Source organism: Herpailurus yagouaroundi, unplaced genomic scaffold (assembly GCF_014898765.1).
Source record: "Herpailurus yagouaroundi ecotype Mexico unplaced genomic scaffold, PumYag 140, whole genome shotgun sequence".
Classification (NCBI taxonomy): domain Eukaryota; kingdom Metazoa; phylum Chordata; class Mammalia; order Carnivora; family Felidae; genus Herpailurus; species Herpailurus yagouaroundi.
This window is the reverse complement of record NW_024412395.1, coordinates 82,007,027-82,024,641: the sequence shown is the minus strand read 5'-3', so window position 1 is coordinate 82,024,641 and position 17,615 is coordinate 82,007,027. Positions and strand designations below refer to the sequence as shown.

The 17,615-nt window shown below is 37.5% G+C and overlaps 1 protein-coding gene across 3 annotated transcripts in view; it reads right to left on the bottom strand.

Moving 5' to 3' along the window:
- The window catches only part of CYP20A1 (cytochrome P450 family 20 subfamily A member 1), a 75,725-nt gene that overhangs the window by 46,417 nt on the left and 11,693 nt on the right, over positions 1-17,615 (bottom strand). The window contains exon 1 of one of the 3 annotated variants that reach the window (XM_040475907.1): positions 8,994-9,102. The exons of 1 other annotated variant lie outside the window; for it this stretch is intronic. The gene's annotated coding sequence lies outside the window, so the exon portion shown is untranslated. Of the gene's footprint in view, positions 1-7,013; positions 7,104-8,993; positions 9,103-17,615 lie in introns of those variants that run through there. One more of the 3 variants, XM_040475908.1, reaches the window with a different exon arrangement.

The following is a 17,615-nucleotide window of genomic DNA, read 5'->3' as shown; positions in this document are numbered from 1 at the left end:
CCAAATACACAGCTTAACCTTACATCTAAAGGAGCTAGAAAAGGCAGCAGCAAAGAAAGCCCAAAGCCAACAGAAGAAGAGAAACAGTAATGATTACAGCAGAAATAAACAATATTGAATCCAAAAAAAAACACAAAAACAAAAACAAAACCCAGTACAACAGATCAATGAATCTAAGAGTCAGTGTTTTGAAAAAATAAACAAAATTGATAAACCCCTAGCCAAACTTCTCAAAAATAAAAGAGAGGACCCAAATAAATAAAATCACAAATGAAAGAGAGGAGAGATCACAACCAACACCACAGAAATACAAACAATTATTAGATAATATTATGAAAAATTATATGCCAACAAACTAGACAATCTAAAAGAAAGACAATTTCCTAGATACTCACATACTACCAAAACTCAAACAGGAAAAAATAGAAAATTTGAACAGACCCATAACCAGTGAAGAAATTGAATTGGTTATCAAAAACCTCCCAACAAATCAGAGTCCTGGGCCAGATGGCTTCCCAGGGGAATTCTACCAAGCATTTAAAGCACAGTCAATACCTATTCTTTTCAAACTGTTCCAAAAAATATAAAAAGAAGGAAAGCTTCCAGACTCATTCTATGAAGCCAGCATTACCCTGATTCCAAAAGCAGACACAGATCCCACTAAAAAGGAGAATTAAAGGCCAATATCCCTGATGACATGGATGCAAAAATTCTCAACAAGATACTAGCACATCGAATTCAACAGTACATTAAAAGAATTATTTACCATGATTAAGTGGGATTCATTCCTGGACTGCAGGGCTGGTTGAATATTCGCAAATCAATCAACATTATACATCACATTAACAGAAGAAAGGATACGAACCATGTGATCCTGTCAATGGATACAGAAAAAGCATTTGACAAAATACAGCATCCTTTCTTAACAAAAACCCTTAATATGGCCTTTTGTAGCAACGTGGATGGAACTGGAGAGTGTTATGCTAAGTGAAATAAGTCATACGGAGAAAGACAGATACCATATGTTTTCACTCTTACGTGGATCCTGAGAAACTTAACAGAAGACCATGGGGGAGGGGAAGGGGAAAAGCAAAACAAAGTTACAGAGAGGGAGGAGGCAAACCATAAGAGACTCTTAAAAACTGAAAATAAACTGAGGGTTGATGGGGGTGAGAGGGAGGGGAAAGTGGGTGATGGGCATTGAGAAGGGCACCTGTTGGGATGAGCACTGGGTGTTGTATGGAAACCAATTTGACAATAAATTTCATATTAAAAAAAAAAAACCCTCAAGGAAGTCAGGATATAAGGAACATACCTTCACATCATAAAAGCCATATATGAAAGACCCACACCTAATATCATCCTCAATGGGGAAAAACTGAGAGCTTTCCCCGTGAGATCAGGAACACAACAGGGATGCCTACTCTCACTCCTGTTGTTTAACATAGTGTTTGAAGTCCTAGCCTCAGCAATCAGACAACAAAACAAAATAAAAGACATCCAAATTGACAAAGAAGTCAAACCTTCACTCTTTGCAGATGACATGATATTCTACATAGAAAACCCAAAAGACTCCACCCAAAGCCTGTTAGAACTAATACATGAATTCAGCAAAGTCGCAGGGTACAAAATCAATGTGCAGAAATTGGTTGCATTTCTATACACCAATAATGAAGCAACAGAAAGAGAAATCAAGAAATTGATCCCATTTACAATTGCACCAAGAACCATAAAATACCTAAGAATAAACCTAACCAAAGATGTAAAAGATCTGTATGCTGAAAACTATAGAAAACTTATGAAGGAAACTGTAGAAGACAAAAAGAAATAGAAAAACATTCCGTGTTCACGGATTGGAAGAATAAATATTGTTAAAATGTCAATACTACCCAAAGCTATCTACACATTCAATGCAATCCCAATCAAAATTGCACTGGCATTCTTCTCAAAGCTAGAACAAACAATCCTAAAATTTGTATGGAACCACAAAAGACCCCAGATAGCCAAAGTAATGTTGAAAAAGAAAACCAAAATGGGAGGCATCACAATCCGACATTAGCCTCTATTACAAAGCTGTAATCATCAAGACAGTATGGTATTGGCACAAAAACAGACACATAAACCAATGGAATAGAATAGAGAACACAGAATTGGACCCACAAATGTATGACCAACTAATGTCTGACAAAGCAGGAAAGAGTATCCAATGGAAAAAAGACAGCCTCTTTAGCAAATGGTGCTGGGAGAATAGGACAGCGACATGCAGAAGAATGAAACTGGACAACTTTCTTACACCATACACAAAAATAAATTCAAAATGGATGAAAGACCTAAATGTTAGACATGAAATCATCAAAATCTTAAAGGAGAAAAGAGGCAGCAACTTCTTTGACCTCAGCTACAGCAACATCTTACTTGACATGTCTCCGAAGGCAAGGGAAACAAAAGCAAAAATGAACCACTGGGACCTCATGACGATAAAAAGCTTCTGCACAGCAAGGGAAACAACAAAACTAAAAGGCAACTGACGGAATGGGAGAAGATATTTGCAAATCACATATCAGATAGAGGGTTAGTATCAGAAATCTATAAAGAACTACCAAACTCAACACCCAAAAAACAAATAATCCAATGAAGAAATGGGCAGAAGACATGAATAGACACTTTACCAAAGAAGACATCCAGATGGCCAAGAGACATATGAAAAGATGCTCAACATCACTCATCATCAGGAAATATAAATCAAAACCACGAGATACCACCTCACACCGCTCTGAGTGGCTAAAATTCACAACTCAGGAAACTACAGACATGGGAGAGGATGTGGAGAAAGGGAAACCCTCTTGCACTGTTGATGGGAATGGACACTGGTGCAGCCACTCTGGAAAAGAATGTAGAGGTTCCTCAAAAAATTAAAAATAGAATTATCCTATGACCCAGCAATTGCACTACCAAGTATTTATCCAAAGGATACAGGAGTGGTGATTTGAAGGGGTACAGGCACCCCAATGTTTATAGCAGCACTATCAACAATAGCCAAATTATGGAAAGAGCCCAAAAGTCCATCAACTGATGAATGGATGAAGAAGATATATACACAATGAAATATTACTCAGTGATAAAGAAGAATGAAATCTTGCCATTTGCAACAACATGAATGGAACTGGAGAGTATTACGCTAAGCAAAATAGTCAGAGAAAGAAAGATATCATATGATTTCCCTCATATGTGGAATTTGAGAAACTTAACAGATGATCATAGGGGAAGGGAAGAAAAAGATAAAAACAGAGACGGAGGCAAACTGTAAGAGACTCTCAAATACAGAGAAAAAACTGAGGGTTGATGGGGATGGGGAAAATGTGTGATGGGCATTAAGAAGGGCACTTGTTGGGATGAACATTGGGTGTTAAATATAAGTGATGAATCTCCTGTAGCCAAGACTATGCTGTGTATTAACTAACCTGAGAATAAATTTTTAAAAAAAGAAAAAAAAAGAATCTGATTTCAAGAGTTCCCATTCACATCTGTGCCCCTTAAAACAGAGTCTGGGTCTCAGTCCTGGGGGCATGGGCCCTCTGTCTCAGCCCTAGAATTGGTGACTGCTTCCTATACCTGCTATCCTATATTCTTTAGAGTTCTGTTTACTTCTGACTAGTCAACCTCTCATTACTGCAGTCCCATTATAGCTAATAAATCTTTATATTAAACTTTTCCTATTTAAATAATTGTGTGCTTTCTCTCTCCTGACTGGACCCACAATAATAAAGATCTTTAGGGGAGACTTAGTGGCTTAGTCAAGTAAGCTGACTCTTTTAAATTTTTTTTTTCAACGTTTATTTATTTTTGGGACAGAGAGAGACAGAGCATGAACGGGGGAGGGGCAGAGAGAGAGGGAGACACAGAATTGGAAACAGGCTCCAGGCTCTGAGCCATCAGCCCAGAGCCTGATGCGGGGCTCGAACTCACGGACTGCGAGATCGTGACCTGGCTGAAGTCAGACGCTTAACCGACTGCGCCACCCAGGCGCCCCTAGTAAGCTGACTCTTGATTTTGGCTTCAGTCATTGTCTCATGGTTCTTGAGTTTGAGCCCCACGTAGTGCTCTGCTCTAGCATTGTGAAGCCTGCTTGGGATTCTCTCCCTCTCTCTCTGCTCTTCCCTACTCACACTGTCTCTTTCTCCCTCAAGAAATAAATAAATAAAAATCTTAAAAAGAAAAAAAATAAAGACCATTAGAAACACTAATCAAGAATTGAATTGCATAGGACAAGATATGGGGTTCACGAGTTCAAGCCTCGTGTCGGACTCTGTGCTGACAGCTCAGGGCCTGAAGCTTGCTTCAGATTCTGTGTCTCCCTTTCTCTCTCTGTCCCTCCCCCACTCAAGCTCTGTCTGTCTCAAAAATAAATAAACATTAAAAAAAAATTTTTTTTTTAAAAAGAAACAAGAGAGGGAAGGTACTACAGAGCCTAAGGACATTAAAAATATAACAGAATGTTTGGCAAGAAAACAAGAAAAGAAAGAAAAGGTAGTAGAAATGGAAAAGAAAACTGTCCATTGATCTCAAATACCAGGATAAACCATTAGAGTTAATAAGGAAATCTGGCAAGGTTAATGACTACAAGGTCAATATGCAAAAAAATCAGTTGTATGTATCAGCAAAAAAAGAAATTTAAAAATAGTACCATTTACGACAGCATCAAAGCCCCACTAAATATCTAGAAGTAACTTTAATAAAAGACATGACCTTTACACTGAAAAGTAAAAAAATATATATATTGAGAAAAACTAAAGACCAAAATAAGTGGAAGTGTACTCTTCCATGTGCATGGAGTAGAAGATTCCATAACACGTAAAGATAACTTTACATAAATCAAGTGACCTATACAATCACCTGGTTTATGATAAAGGTAACATTACAGTATAATAAAGAAAGGATGATCTTTTCAATAGGTTATGCTGGACCAACTGGATAACTGCCTAGAAAAATATGAATGTTAACTCCCTTCCTCATTATTTACACAATAAACACCAAATGTATTATAGATCTAAGTGTAAAAATTAAACAGTAAAAGCCTCAAAACAAAACTCAGAAGAATATCTTCATAACATTAGGATAAACATGTTAACAAACCAAAATTTAAATAAAAACTTGAAATTTAAAAAAAATTTCTTACATAGGATACAAAATGCAGTAACAAAAAAGGCAAAAGAATAATAAGTTGACTACACTAACATTAGTATCTGTTCATCAAAAGACAAGGTTAAGAGCATATAAAACCAAGCCACAGAGGAAGATAATTAATATTTCAATAAAGTTCTTAAATTTGGAAATTTTTAAGACCTCTTAAAAATTAAAAATAGAGACGACCCCAAAGAAAAATGGTGAAAAGATTTTAAGTAACACTACCTCAAAGTTAACAAATGAAAAAAATGTTCAATTTTATTAGCTATCAGGAAAATACAAATTAAAATCACAATGAGAAACCTCTATACATCTACCAATACCAAGGAACAGTGAGGATGCAGAAAAAGGAGAATGCTCATACTCTGCCATGAGACTGTAAGTGGTAAAACTACTCTGGAAAACTATTTGGAAGCATTTTCTAATGTATGAATTCATTTAATCCTTAATACTATGAGACAAGTAACCGTTATTACCCTCATTTTATAAATGAGGAAATGTATCACACAAAAAAGTAACATGCCCAAGGCTACACAACAAAAATCAAAGAATTCGTATTCCAACCCAGGTAGTGTGATGAAGAGTCCAAGCTGTCAACCATTATGCTTCTCTTTATATAAGTAAAAAAGGTAAGAACATATACTCTTAGACTAACCAATTATGTTCTTGTTGGGAAACTAAAATCAGAAGACAATTGGAACTTCAAAAATAGAAGGTGTTTTGAGATTAAGGGTCAGGATATAGGCCAAGAGTAGACTTAAGAGTAAGAGAAATAGAAAGTGGTAAAAAGTTTGCCGTCAGAAACTCAGTTTGAGACTGGTTCCAACATTTAACAAAAGGAATGCATTTACGTAGCATCACTATATTATTTAAAGACCCAGTACTTGATAACCATTAGACATAAACCTTCTTGAGGGTAGCTTTTTATACTGGTAATCAATCCTAGTACCTAGCAGTGTCTGGCAAATCTTAGATGCTCAATAAATATTTAGTGAATATAACCAACTCTCTTTTTCAAAATGACTGTCCTGTATCTACTACAAAGAGTAAGTTATGTTTCTGACAAGACTAAGAGAACTCTCTCAGAAGTTAATAGATACTTCTTTAAATATTCAAGTCTGTCTTACTAGTAATATATGTCCCAACTATATGTAAATGTAACTAAATGTAAAGTCGTTGATCATCAGATCTTTCATTTCATAAAATTTGGCTTTTTACAAAGAACAGTTTTTTTTTTAATTTTTCAAAAGACAAAAAACAAAAAACAACTCTGATGAAAAATACTGAACAACACAGTAACCAGCAAGGAACATAATTCTTCCCAAATCAACTCCTGCATATTAGCAGTTTCCAGAAAAATAAAGGAAACCAAATATACAGTCCTAAAAAGTCCATAAATAAAAGGCTTTGTTCTTAGAATAAACTCAGTTTTGGTTTTAATTATTCAATAAATTATTAAGCTTTGTTCCTAATGAAAATTCAAATATTCAGACTATCCCTGATAGCTGAGTTCAGTTTTCCTGAATTGAAAAGAAATGAAAAGAAAGTAAAGTAATATAAATGAAAATATAGAAACTAACTTAAATCACCCTAAATTTAACCCAGATGGAGATAACTACTTACAACATTTTTGTACCTAGCTTTTCATATGTTTTTCTATGGGATGAGTATCCACCTATAAATGTGCATACATGTGTGTATATAGATATACTTTGGAAAATGCACTAATACTATACAAACTGTTTTGTATGCTGGTTTTTTCACCTACCATTATGTTATGGGTTGAATTATATCCCCCCAAAAAAATCTTACAGTCCTAACCCACGTACCTGTGGATGAGACCTTTTTTGGCAAGAGGCTCTTTACAGATGTGCAAGATGAGCACATTAGGGTGGATCTTGATACAATATGACTGCGTCCTTATAAAAAAAGGATACACACATGGAGACCTCCTTATAAACATGAAGGCAGAGAATGGAGTGATACATCTTACCAGACAAGGAACACCAAAGATTGCCAGCAAAACCAGAAACCAGGAAGAAACACAAGACAGATTCTCCCTCACAGTCCTCAGAAGGAGTCAACCCTGCTGACACCTTGATCTTGGATTTCTAGCCTCCAGAGCTGTGAGACAATATATTTCTGTTTTTTAAGCCATCAAGTTTGTGATACTTTGTTATGCCAGCCCAAACAAACACCATCTTAAAATAATCCCCATATATTAATAAATAAACGTCTGCCGTCTTTTTAATGTCTTTATTCTGATCCATTGTAAGGATTCACTATCATTTAAATAATCCTCTACTATTGGACATTTAAGTATTTCCAATTTCTGCTATAATAAACAATGCTTCAGTAATCATCTTTGTACATACATCTATTTCCATTTGGCTTCCCTTACATATGAAATTTCTGAGTTAAATAGTAATCATTTTTTAAGCTTTTGATATATATAGCCATGCTGCCTTGCAGAAGCACTTACCAATTTATATTGTTATCAGCAATATCAAAGTACCCATTTCCACACCTCTGATATAAGTAGGTATTGTCATTAAAAAAAAAGACCCTGTCAGCCTAACAGGTAAAAAATATCTCAACATGGCTTTAATTGGCTTATTTTGCTAATTACTGGTAGGGTTTAGACAAGCTTCAAATATTTAGAGGCCATTTAACATGTTTTCTTCAATGTACTCCATGTTCACATCTTTAGCCATTTTTCTTTTGGAGCTTATATTTCTTTAAATTTATTTTAATGTTTATTTATTTTTGAGAGAGAGAGGCTTATATTTCTAATAATGTATAAAAGATTTTATACGTAGTCGGTTTTTAAATGAAATCCGAGGGGGCACCTGGGTGGCTCAGCAAGTTGAATGTTTGACTTTGGCTCAGGTCATGATCTCGCAGTTTGTGGGCTTGAGCCCCACGTCCGGCTCTGTGCTGACAGGTTGAGACCCTGGTGCCAGCTTCATATTCTGCATTGCCTTCTCTCTCTCTGCCTCTCCCCCATTCGTGCTGTCTCTATCTCAAAAATAAACATTAAAAAAAAAAAAAAAGGGAACCTTGGGATCTTTCATTTAAATTAAATCCAGGGTGGGGCTCCTGTGTGGCTCAGTCAGGTGAGCACTGGCTCAAGTCATGATATCATGGTTCATGGGATCAAGCCCCACATCAGGCTCTGCACCAACAGCATGGAGCCTGCTTGGGATTCTCTCTCTCCCACTCTCTGTCTCCCTCATTTGTACTCTCTCTCTCTCTCTCACTCAAAATAAATAAATAATCTTTAAAAAAAGAAAGTCTTTAGGTAATTATTGTGAAATTATTAGAATTTCAGAGAAGCAAATGATTTTCAATTCCACCTTGCATTAGGTTATTATTGTGACTGCAAACTTAAAAAAGATTTTTTAAAAAAGGGAAAAAAAAAAAACCTAGCCAAGCAAACTACATCCCAGGGTGACAGAACAAGCTAGAGAAGAAATGTGCCAGACTGGAATGATATCCTGATCCTACTATTTACGAGCTATATGACCTTGGACTGGTTAATTTAACCACTCTATGGTTCCTCATCTGTAAAAAGGGGTAAATAACAGCACCTATTTATAAAATTGTTGTGAGGCTTAAATGAGTTCATACAATCCACTGGACCAACAAACTCAACAATTTTCACTATTAACTATTACTAAGCTGTTAAGAAGATTCTGGATAATAGTCCTAAATTACAAATCCAGAAATAGTTATTAAATCAGAATTTTTTCCACAAGTGACAGGAGAATATGGGGTTTCAGCACAGAGAATAGAGAAGTTACACTCACAGAATTAAAGTGAAGGTTTACACACAGCCTTGGAGCAAAGATGGTCAGGACAGGAAGGAACCAGAAGTCAAAGGATAAGGTTTGAAAGGATTAGAGAAGAATCCGAACAAAGAACTCAGATCTGGACAAAAAAACAAAAACAAAAAAAGGCAAAAAGATTATTATGTGAATATAAAGTAACATTTATTCTGGGGGGGAATAACTCTGGTAACAGCACTCTTCCCTCAAAGAAAAAATATTGGTAAGGAAAAGGAAGATGTTCTGACAGCAGCACTCTCTAGTCATATTCTTCCTGATTAAACATTTAACTAGTATTTCTGATGACTAAGTAACTTGCTTGTACTACGGGATTGACAATATAAACTCAAAATATATTTCTCACATTTGGACCCAGTCTATGAACCAAAACTTAAAACTATGATGGCAAGAAACATGAAAATTTGGAAATAATTTTCCATCTTGATTTGCCTTTAATCAGGTAGGAGGAGAAAAATCTGGAATACAGAACAAAAGCAAAGAAGAAAGTTTGGGAAATAGAGCCTATGATAAAAGATTAAAAAGTTAGAATTACTTAGTTTGAAGCACAGAAGAAAGAATTAAGGCTTACAATAAATATTACTTTTAAAAAAAAGGTATTTCTGTCACCACTGAAAGCAAAGCAAGGAGAAATGGACAAAACTCCCTGGAGCTATACAATTAAATACGAAAAGATGTTGGTTACTGGCAAATGTTAGGTATTTAAACAGAACAGAAAAGAAGATTCTGACTTGTGAATGTTCAGAGAAAGGCAACCTAAGTGCTTCCAGGGAGGACAATGAGGGATGACAAAACAGGCATGACAACCCAAGTGGGAAGCCTAATAAGCCTTGAGAACTTGATGTGAACAAAGCTAATAAGGTTTGTTTGACACACCAAACAGGAATGATAACAATGAGAGGGTGGAGATTTGGTATAGAAGTCTCCTGACAGGCCAGTAGAAATAGGAACTGGAAGGAGAGAGACTAATCAACATCCAGCCATGGATAAAGGCCTTGTTTCGTCTGTTTTTAGGAGGAAAACTGTGCAGAGGAGTCAATGTATTAATGCTTCCAGTAAACTCAGCAAGCCAGCCTCAAGGTGTTTGTTTTTTTTTTTTCCAGCCTCAAGTCTTGAATAGAAAGTATTAGTTTCAAACAAAACTCTGATAAGGAAAAAATGGCATTAAGTACTTATTAAATGTTATTTTAAAAAAGTAGTTAAGAGTAAATTATGCATCCTCTTAACAGCTTTCAGGTATTCAATAACTCAAAAAAGTTACAGAAGGGCTTATAATGTGCATTTAAGAACATTTTTAGAAGGAATGAACAAAGTAATAGAAGATGAGAAGGTAAAGAAAATAAAACTGACCCATGTGGGGGCACCTGGATGGCTCAGTCAGTTAAGCATCTGACTCTTGATTTTAGCTCAGGTCATGATCTCGTGGTGGTTGTGAGATGGAGCCGTGCATCTCTCTTAAGATTCTCTCTCCCTCTGTCCCCCATCCCTCAGAAAAGAAAGAAAGAAAATCTACTTTTCAAACAAACAAAAAAAAAAAAGAGAGCTATTTCTTGAGTAGTAGTTACTGTGTCCTAAGACCTGTAGTTGGGAATTTTAAATCATTATTTCACATCATCCTCACAGGAAATTTGTAATGTAGATGTTATTAAGATAAGGAAATGAAAGCTCAGAAAGGCCAAGTAACATACAAACCATCATGCAGATACTAAATGGTAGAAGCAAGATTCAAAGCTTCTTGCCCAAGCTTAATCTTCACACTGTAAGATAATCCTATTTCCAAGGAGCTACATCAAACATACAACAAAATAAATAACTACATTTTGAAGCACAAAGATAAGAAAAAAGGAGATGGAAAACACAATCTAAGAAGGGAGAAAGATAAGAAAATCAATTTAATTTTGTCATGTCAGGTTGTTACTGTAGTTTAAAGAAGGTGCATGAAGAAGGGTACATAACTAAACTGGATACTAGAGTAGGAGTTGGCCAGGCAACATGAGAAACCTATTTCTTAAGAGAGAAGATGGGACACCTGGGTGGCTAAGTCAGTTAAGCATCCGACTTCAGCTCAGGTCATGATCTCAGGGTTAGCGCATTGAGCCCTGCGTTGGGCTCTGTGCTGACAGCTCAGAGCCTGAAGCCTGCTTTGGATTTGTGTCTACCTCTTTCTCTCTGCCCCCCCCCCCCACTTGCACTCTGTCTCCCTCTCAAAAATAAACATTAAAAAAATACATATTTTTTTAAATAGAGAGATGAGTTTGACTCATAGAGAAAACAAAGGAGACAATGACTAAAGAACTTTAAACTGGTCAGGTTTTGTTTTTTGTTTTTTTTTTTTTTTGCTAATTTTTTGTAAAAGTCTGGACACTTAACCACTGAGCCACCCAGGTGCCCCTAACCTTGTGAGTTTTAATAAATGTTTACTAAGAGTCTATTCTACACCAAGAGCCAAGTATACAGACACAATTAATACAGAATAGTCCTTCCCTGCATAGGGCATACAGTTTAGGACACAGACATTCAAAGAACTACACAAAATGTAATTAACAAAATGGAAAGTGTTGTGAAGGAAAAGTACAGACTGTTATGACAGCATCTAAAAGGGGTCAGTGGAATAATTAGAGATGGTTTCCCTGAGGAGTGACATTCAAACTAAGAGCTAAAAGATGAATTTGCATTTACTAGGTATGTGAGTAGTTAGAGGAGACAATCTAAGCAATGAGAACAGCATATACAGAGGCCTTGAGACAGGAGAGAACAAGGTATAAAACTAAAAGAAAACCTATGTGGCTAGAGTATAAGCACAAATAAGAATGAGAAATGAGGGTGGAAAAGTAGGCAAGCTAAATCACAAATGGCCTTTAAAACTTACATTAAATATTCTGGAATTTGTCCCAAGAGCAAAGGGAAGCCAGTGGAGGTTTCTGATTAAGGAAATAATAAAATAAAAACTGCAGGGGCGCCTGGGTGGCTCAGTTGGCTAAGTGTCCGACTTTGGCTCAGGTCATGATCTCATGGCTCACAAGCTCGAGCCTTGCGTTGGGCTCTGTGCTGCCAGCTCAGAGCCTGGAGCCTGCTTCAGATTCTGTGTCTCCCTCTCTCTCTGCCCCTCCCTCACTCACGCTCTGTGTCTCTCTTTCTCTCTCAAAAATAAGTAAAAACAGGGGTGCCTGAGTGGCTCAGTTGGTTGGGTGCTGGACTTAGGTTCGGGCCATAATCTCATGGTCCGTGGGTTCAAGCCCCACATCAGGCTCTGTGCTGACAGCTCGGAGCCTGGAGGCTGCTTTGGATTCTGTGTCTCCCTCTCTCTCTGCCTGTCCCCTGCTTGCACTATGTCTCTCTCTGTCAAAAATAAACAAACATTAAAAAAAAATTAAAAATAAATAAAAACATTTTTAAAAAATTAAACTAAGAATTGCATTTTGAAAATATCTATTCTCACAGGTTCTGAATCTCAAGTCCACAGACACAAAAGGGTCTCTACCTAGAATCCAGGAGTTCATGAAATTGAATGAAGGAGAAAATCTTTATTTTTTACTCACCCCTGATTGATTGAAATTTAGCATTTCTTTTAATTGTGAATATAGGTCCTTTGACTCTGTCATCGATACAAATTTCAAATATGTACATATCATATGACGCTTATTACAAAACTCTCAAAATAATGGTTTTGTCCCTCATAATGCCATTACTTTAATATTATGGAAGTTTTGGGGCACCGGGGTGGTTCAGTTGGTTAAGCATCCAACTCTTGATCTCAGCTCAGGTCTTGATCTCAAGGTTATGAGTTCAACCCCTGTATTGGGCTCCATGCCCCAATCCATCAGTTACTTAATTTATGAAAGTTTTGTACCCTATGATCCAGCAATCACACTATTAGGTATTTAAAGAATACAAAAGTACTAATTCAAAAGGATACATGCACTTCGATGTTTAAAGTAGCATTATTTTTTGTTTAAAAAATTTTTTTTAACGTTCATTATTTATTTTTGAGAGAGAGGGAGACAGGAGCGCAAGTGGGGAAGGGACAGAAAGAGAGGGAGACACAGAATCCAAAGCAGGCTCCAGGCTCTGAGCTGTCAGCACAGAGCCTGACACAGGGCTCAAACTGTGAGATCACGACCCGAGCCAAAGTCGGATGCTTAACTGACTAATCTACCCAGGCGGCCCCAAAGCAGCATTATTTACAATAGCCAAATTATGGAAATAGCTCATGTCCATCCATTGATAAATGAATAAAGAAGATGTGGTGTATATGTATACAACGGAATATTAATCACCCATAAAAAGAACGAAATCTTTTGCATTGTTGTTGCCATTTGCAACAACATGGGTAGAGTGAGAGAGTATTATGATAAATAAGTCCGTCAGAAAAGACAGTATTTTCCATCAGAAAATACCATATGATTTCACTCATATGTGGAATTTAAAACACAAAACAAAGAAGCAAAGGGAGGGAAAAAAAATGAGAGAGAGAGAGGCAAACCAAGAAACAGATTCAACTGTACAGAACAAACTGATGGTTACCAGAAGGGAGATAGGTGATGGGAATTAAGGAGTGCACTTGTGATGACTACCAGGTGATTTATGGAATTGCTGAATCATTATATTATACACCTGAAACTAATATAACACTAATGTTAACTGAAATTTAAATAAAAACTTAAAAAAGATAAAAAATTAAAATAGAATCCATTAAATGTAAAAACTTAATTAAAATTACGGAAGTTTTAGAAACATTGCTAGATCTTGTTATTTAATGAATTAATAATGATGTATAGAGGCACCTGGGTGGTTCAGTCGGTTGAGCATCCGATTTCGGCTCAGGTCATGCTCTCACATGAGAGTTTGAGCCCCGCATCAGGCTCACTGCTCTCAGCACAGAGGCTGCTTTGGATCCTCTGTCCCCCACTCTCTCTGCTCCTACCCCGCTTGCGCTCTCAAAAATAAATAAAACGTTAAAAAAATAATGAAGATGAGGTACATACATTAAAATATCACAAATTTTTAAAAAATAATATTCTTGGGGCGCCTGGGTGGCGCAGTCGGTTAAGCGTCCGACTTCAGCCAGGTCACCATCTCGCGGTCCGCGAGTTCGAGCCCCGCGTCGGGCTCTGAGCTGATGGCTCAGAGCCTGGAGCCTGTTTCCGATTCTGTGTCTCCCTCTCTCTCTGCCCCTCCCCCGTTCATGCTCTGTCTCTCTCTGTCCCAAAAATAAATAAACGTTGAAAAAAAAAATTTTTTTTTTTAAAAATAATATTCTTATTAGTATATCGTTTTCCCTTGTAGTTACACATATTTTTAAGTTTATTTATTTATCTTAAGAGAGAGAGAGAGCATAAAAGCAGGTGAGGGGCTGAGAGAAGTAGAGACAGAATCCCAAGCAGACTCTGTGCCATCAGCACAGAGCCCCAATGTGGGGCTCAAACTCACGAACAAAGAGATCATGATCTGAGTCAAGATCAAGGGTCAGATGCCCAATTGAGAGCCACACAGACAGCCCTGTAGGTACACATTTTAAAATGTTATTCTCAGAAGGACTCCATAGGTTTCACTAAAGGTACAAGGGATATGTGTCATAAGAAGAGTTTAAGAATCCCTGCAGAGGATAGAAAACGGATTAGGGGAGAAGCGCAGAGAGAAGTTAAAAAAACAAGCAATCGAGGTAAGATTATGGAAGCTTAAACTAGGATGGTGGCAGTGCTGATTGAAAGAAGAAGATCAATTTGAAAGATATTTGGAAGGTAAAATTGAGAGTAGAGACTCTTTTCAAATGTAATTATCAAAGAATAATGTTATAAGTGCTTATAATAAAATGGAAATAAAAATGCAGAATCTAGGGGCACCTGGTTGACTCAGTCAGTAAAGCATGTGACTCTTGATCTTGGAGTTGTGAGTTTGGATATAGAGATTACTTAAAAATAAAATCTTGGGGTGCCTGGGTGGCGCAGTCGGTTAAGCGTCCAACTTCAGCCAGGTCACAATCTCGCGGTCCGTGAGTTCGAGCCCCGCGTCAGGCTCTGGGCTGATGGCTCAGAGCCTGGAGCCTGCTTCCGATTCTGTGTCTCCCTCTCTCTCTGCCCCTCCCCCCTTCATGCTCTGTCTCTCTCTGTCCCAAAAATAAATAAACGTTGAAAAAAAAAAAATTAAAAAAATAAATAAATAAAATCTTAAAAACAATTCAGAATCTAAAACTATCAATATAGTATGATGCTGATTAAAATTCTAATGTGTACAGAAAAAATAAAATGATAGAAAGCATTTTAAAATGTTAAACATGGTTATCAATGAGTAATGGATAGCATTAAAAATGTTTATTTTTTTCCTTAGGATTTCCTAAATTTTTCCATTATTTTATAAAATGAATCAGAAAAAAGTAAACATAATTTTAGTTATTTTGGGGGAAATTCTAATGGCATGGAAAAACGTTTGTGATACGTTTTAAGGTGAAAAGTATATAAAATTATACATACAGTATGATCTCAACCACACATACATCTATAGTGATATTATGAATGATTTATTTAAAGTTAATGCTTTCTAGGGGCGCCTGGGTGGCGCAGTCGGTTAAGCGTCCGACTTCAACCAGGTCACGATCTCACGGTCTGTGAGTTCGAGCCCCGCGTCGGGCTCTGGGCTGACGGCTCAGAGCCTGGAGCCTGTTTCCGATTCTGTGTCTCCCTCTCTCTCTGCCCCTCGCCCGTTCATGCTCTGTCTCTCTCTGTCCCAAAAATAAATAAACGTTGAAAAAAAAAAATTAAAAAAAAATAAAATAAAATAAAGTTAATGCTTTCTGGGGCACCTGGGTGGCTCAGTCGGCTAAATGTCCAACTCTTGACTTCAGCTCAACTCATGATCTCACTAATTTGTGAGTTTGAGCCCCACATCGGGCTCTGAGCTGATGGCACAGAGCCTGCTTGGGATCCTCTCTCTCTCTCTCTCTCTCTGCTGCTCCCCCACTTTCTCTCTCTCAAAATAAACATTATAAAAAAATAATAATAAAGTTAATGTTTTCTGGGGTGGCTGGGTGGCTCAGTTGGTTGAGCATCCGACTTCAGCTCAGGCCATGATCTCATAGTCGGTGAGTTCCAGCCCCGGGTCAGACTCTGTGCTGACAGCTCAGAGCCTGGAGCCTTCTTTGGATTATGTGTCTCCCCCTCTCTCTACCCCTCCCCAACTTGTGCTCTGTCTCTGTCTCTCTCTCAAAAATAAACATTAAAAAAAATAAAAAATAAAATGTTTTCTACAGCAATCATACATTAATTTTATAAATTCCATTATTAAAAATTTTTTTAATGTTTATTTATTTTTGAGAGAGACAGAATATGAGTGGGGGAGGGGCAAAGAGAGAGGGAGACAGAATCTGAGGCAGGCTCCAGGCTCTAATCTGTCAGCACAGAGCCCCATGTGGGGCTTGAACTCACAAACTGTGAGATCATGACCTGAGCCGAAGTCGGTCAGTCAACCAATTAAACCACCCAGGTGCCCCAATTCCATTGTTTTTAAAGAGCACAAATGGATGGATTAGTTTTGTACAGAAGAAAGGGTTCTTTAAGATTTAAAATGACAAGAAAGAACAAGATTGAGATGGATAGAGTTTGTTTGTGGGGAAATAGGATATTGAGGGAATTTACAGGTAAGGGACACTATGGTCTCAGCAAACCAGGAGGCAAAGACACCTACAGCAAGCAAAGGGATTTGTTAGCAATACTAGAATAAGGGTGAAGGTTTGGAACAGTGCTATTGGGACACAGAGAACTGTCAGCACATAGGGCTCAGCTAAGGATCTTTAGGGACAAAAAGTAAATAGTATGGATTACTATTGTTCTCAAACTTTGTAAATAAGTCATTTGTGGAACATCTTAAAAATGTCAGATCCCTAGGGGTGCCTGGGTGGCTCAGCTGGTTGTGTCCAACTTTGGCTCAGGTCACAATCTCACAGTTTGAGGGTTTGAGCCTCCATCGGGCCCTGTGCTAACAACTCAGAGCCTAGAGCCTGCTTCAGATTCTGTGTCTTCCTCTCTCTCTGCCCCTTCCCCACTCGCACTCTCTCTCAAAAAATAAATAAACATTAAAAAAATTAAGGGGTGCCTGGATGGCTCAGTTGGTTAAGCATCGGACGTCGGCTCCGGTTTGATCTTGCAATTTGTGAGTTTGAGTGAGCCCTGTGTTACGTTCTGTGCTGACAGCTCAGAGCCTGGAGCCTGCTTCAGATTCTGTGTTTCCACTTCTATCTTCCCCTCCCCCACTCATGCGCGCTCTCTTTCTATCTCAAAAATAAATAAACATTAAAAAAATTAAAAAAAAAAACTGTTGGGGCTGCTGGGTGGCTCAGTCAGTTAAGCGTTTGATTGTGGCTCAGGTAGTGTTCTCACTGCTCATGAGTTTGAGCCCCACATTGGGCTCTGTGCTGACAGCTCGGAGCCTGGAGCCTGCTTCAGACTGTGTCTCCATCTTTCTGCCCCTCACCTGCCCATGCTCTCTCTCTGTCTCTCTCAAATATAAAATAAAACATCTAAAAAAATGCTTTAATAAGTAAATAAAATTAAAATAAATTTAAAAAATTGTTTAAAAAAAATGCCAGATCCC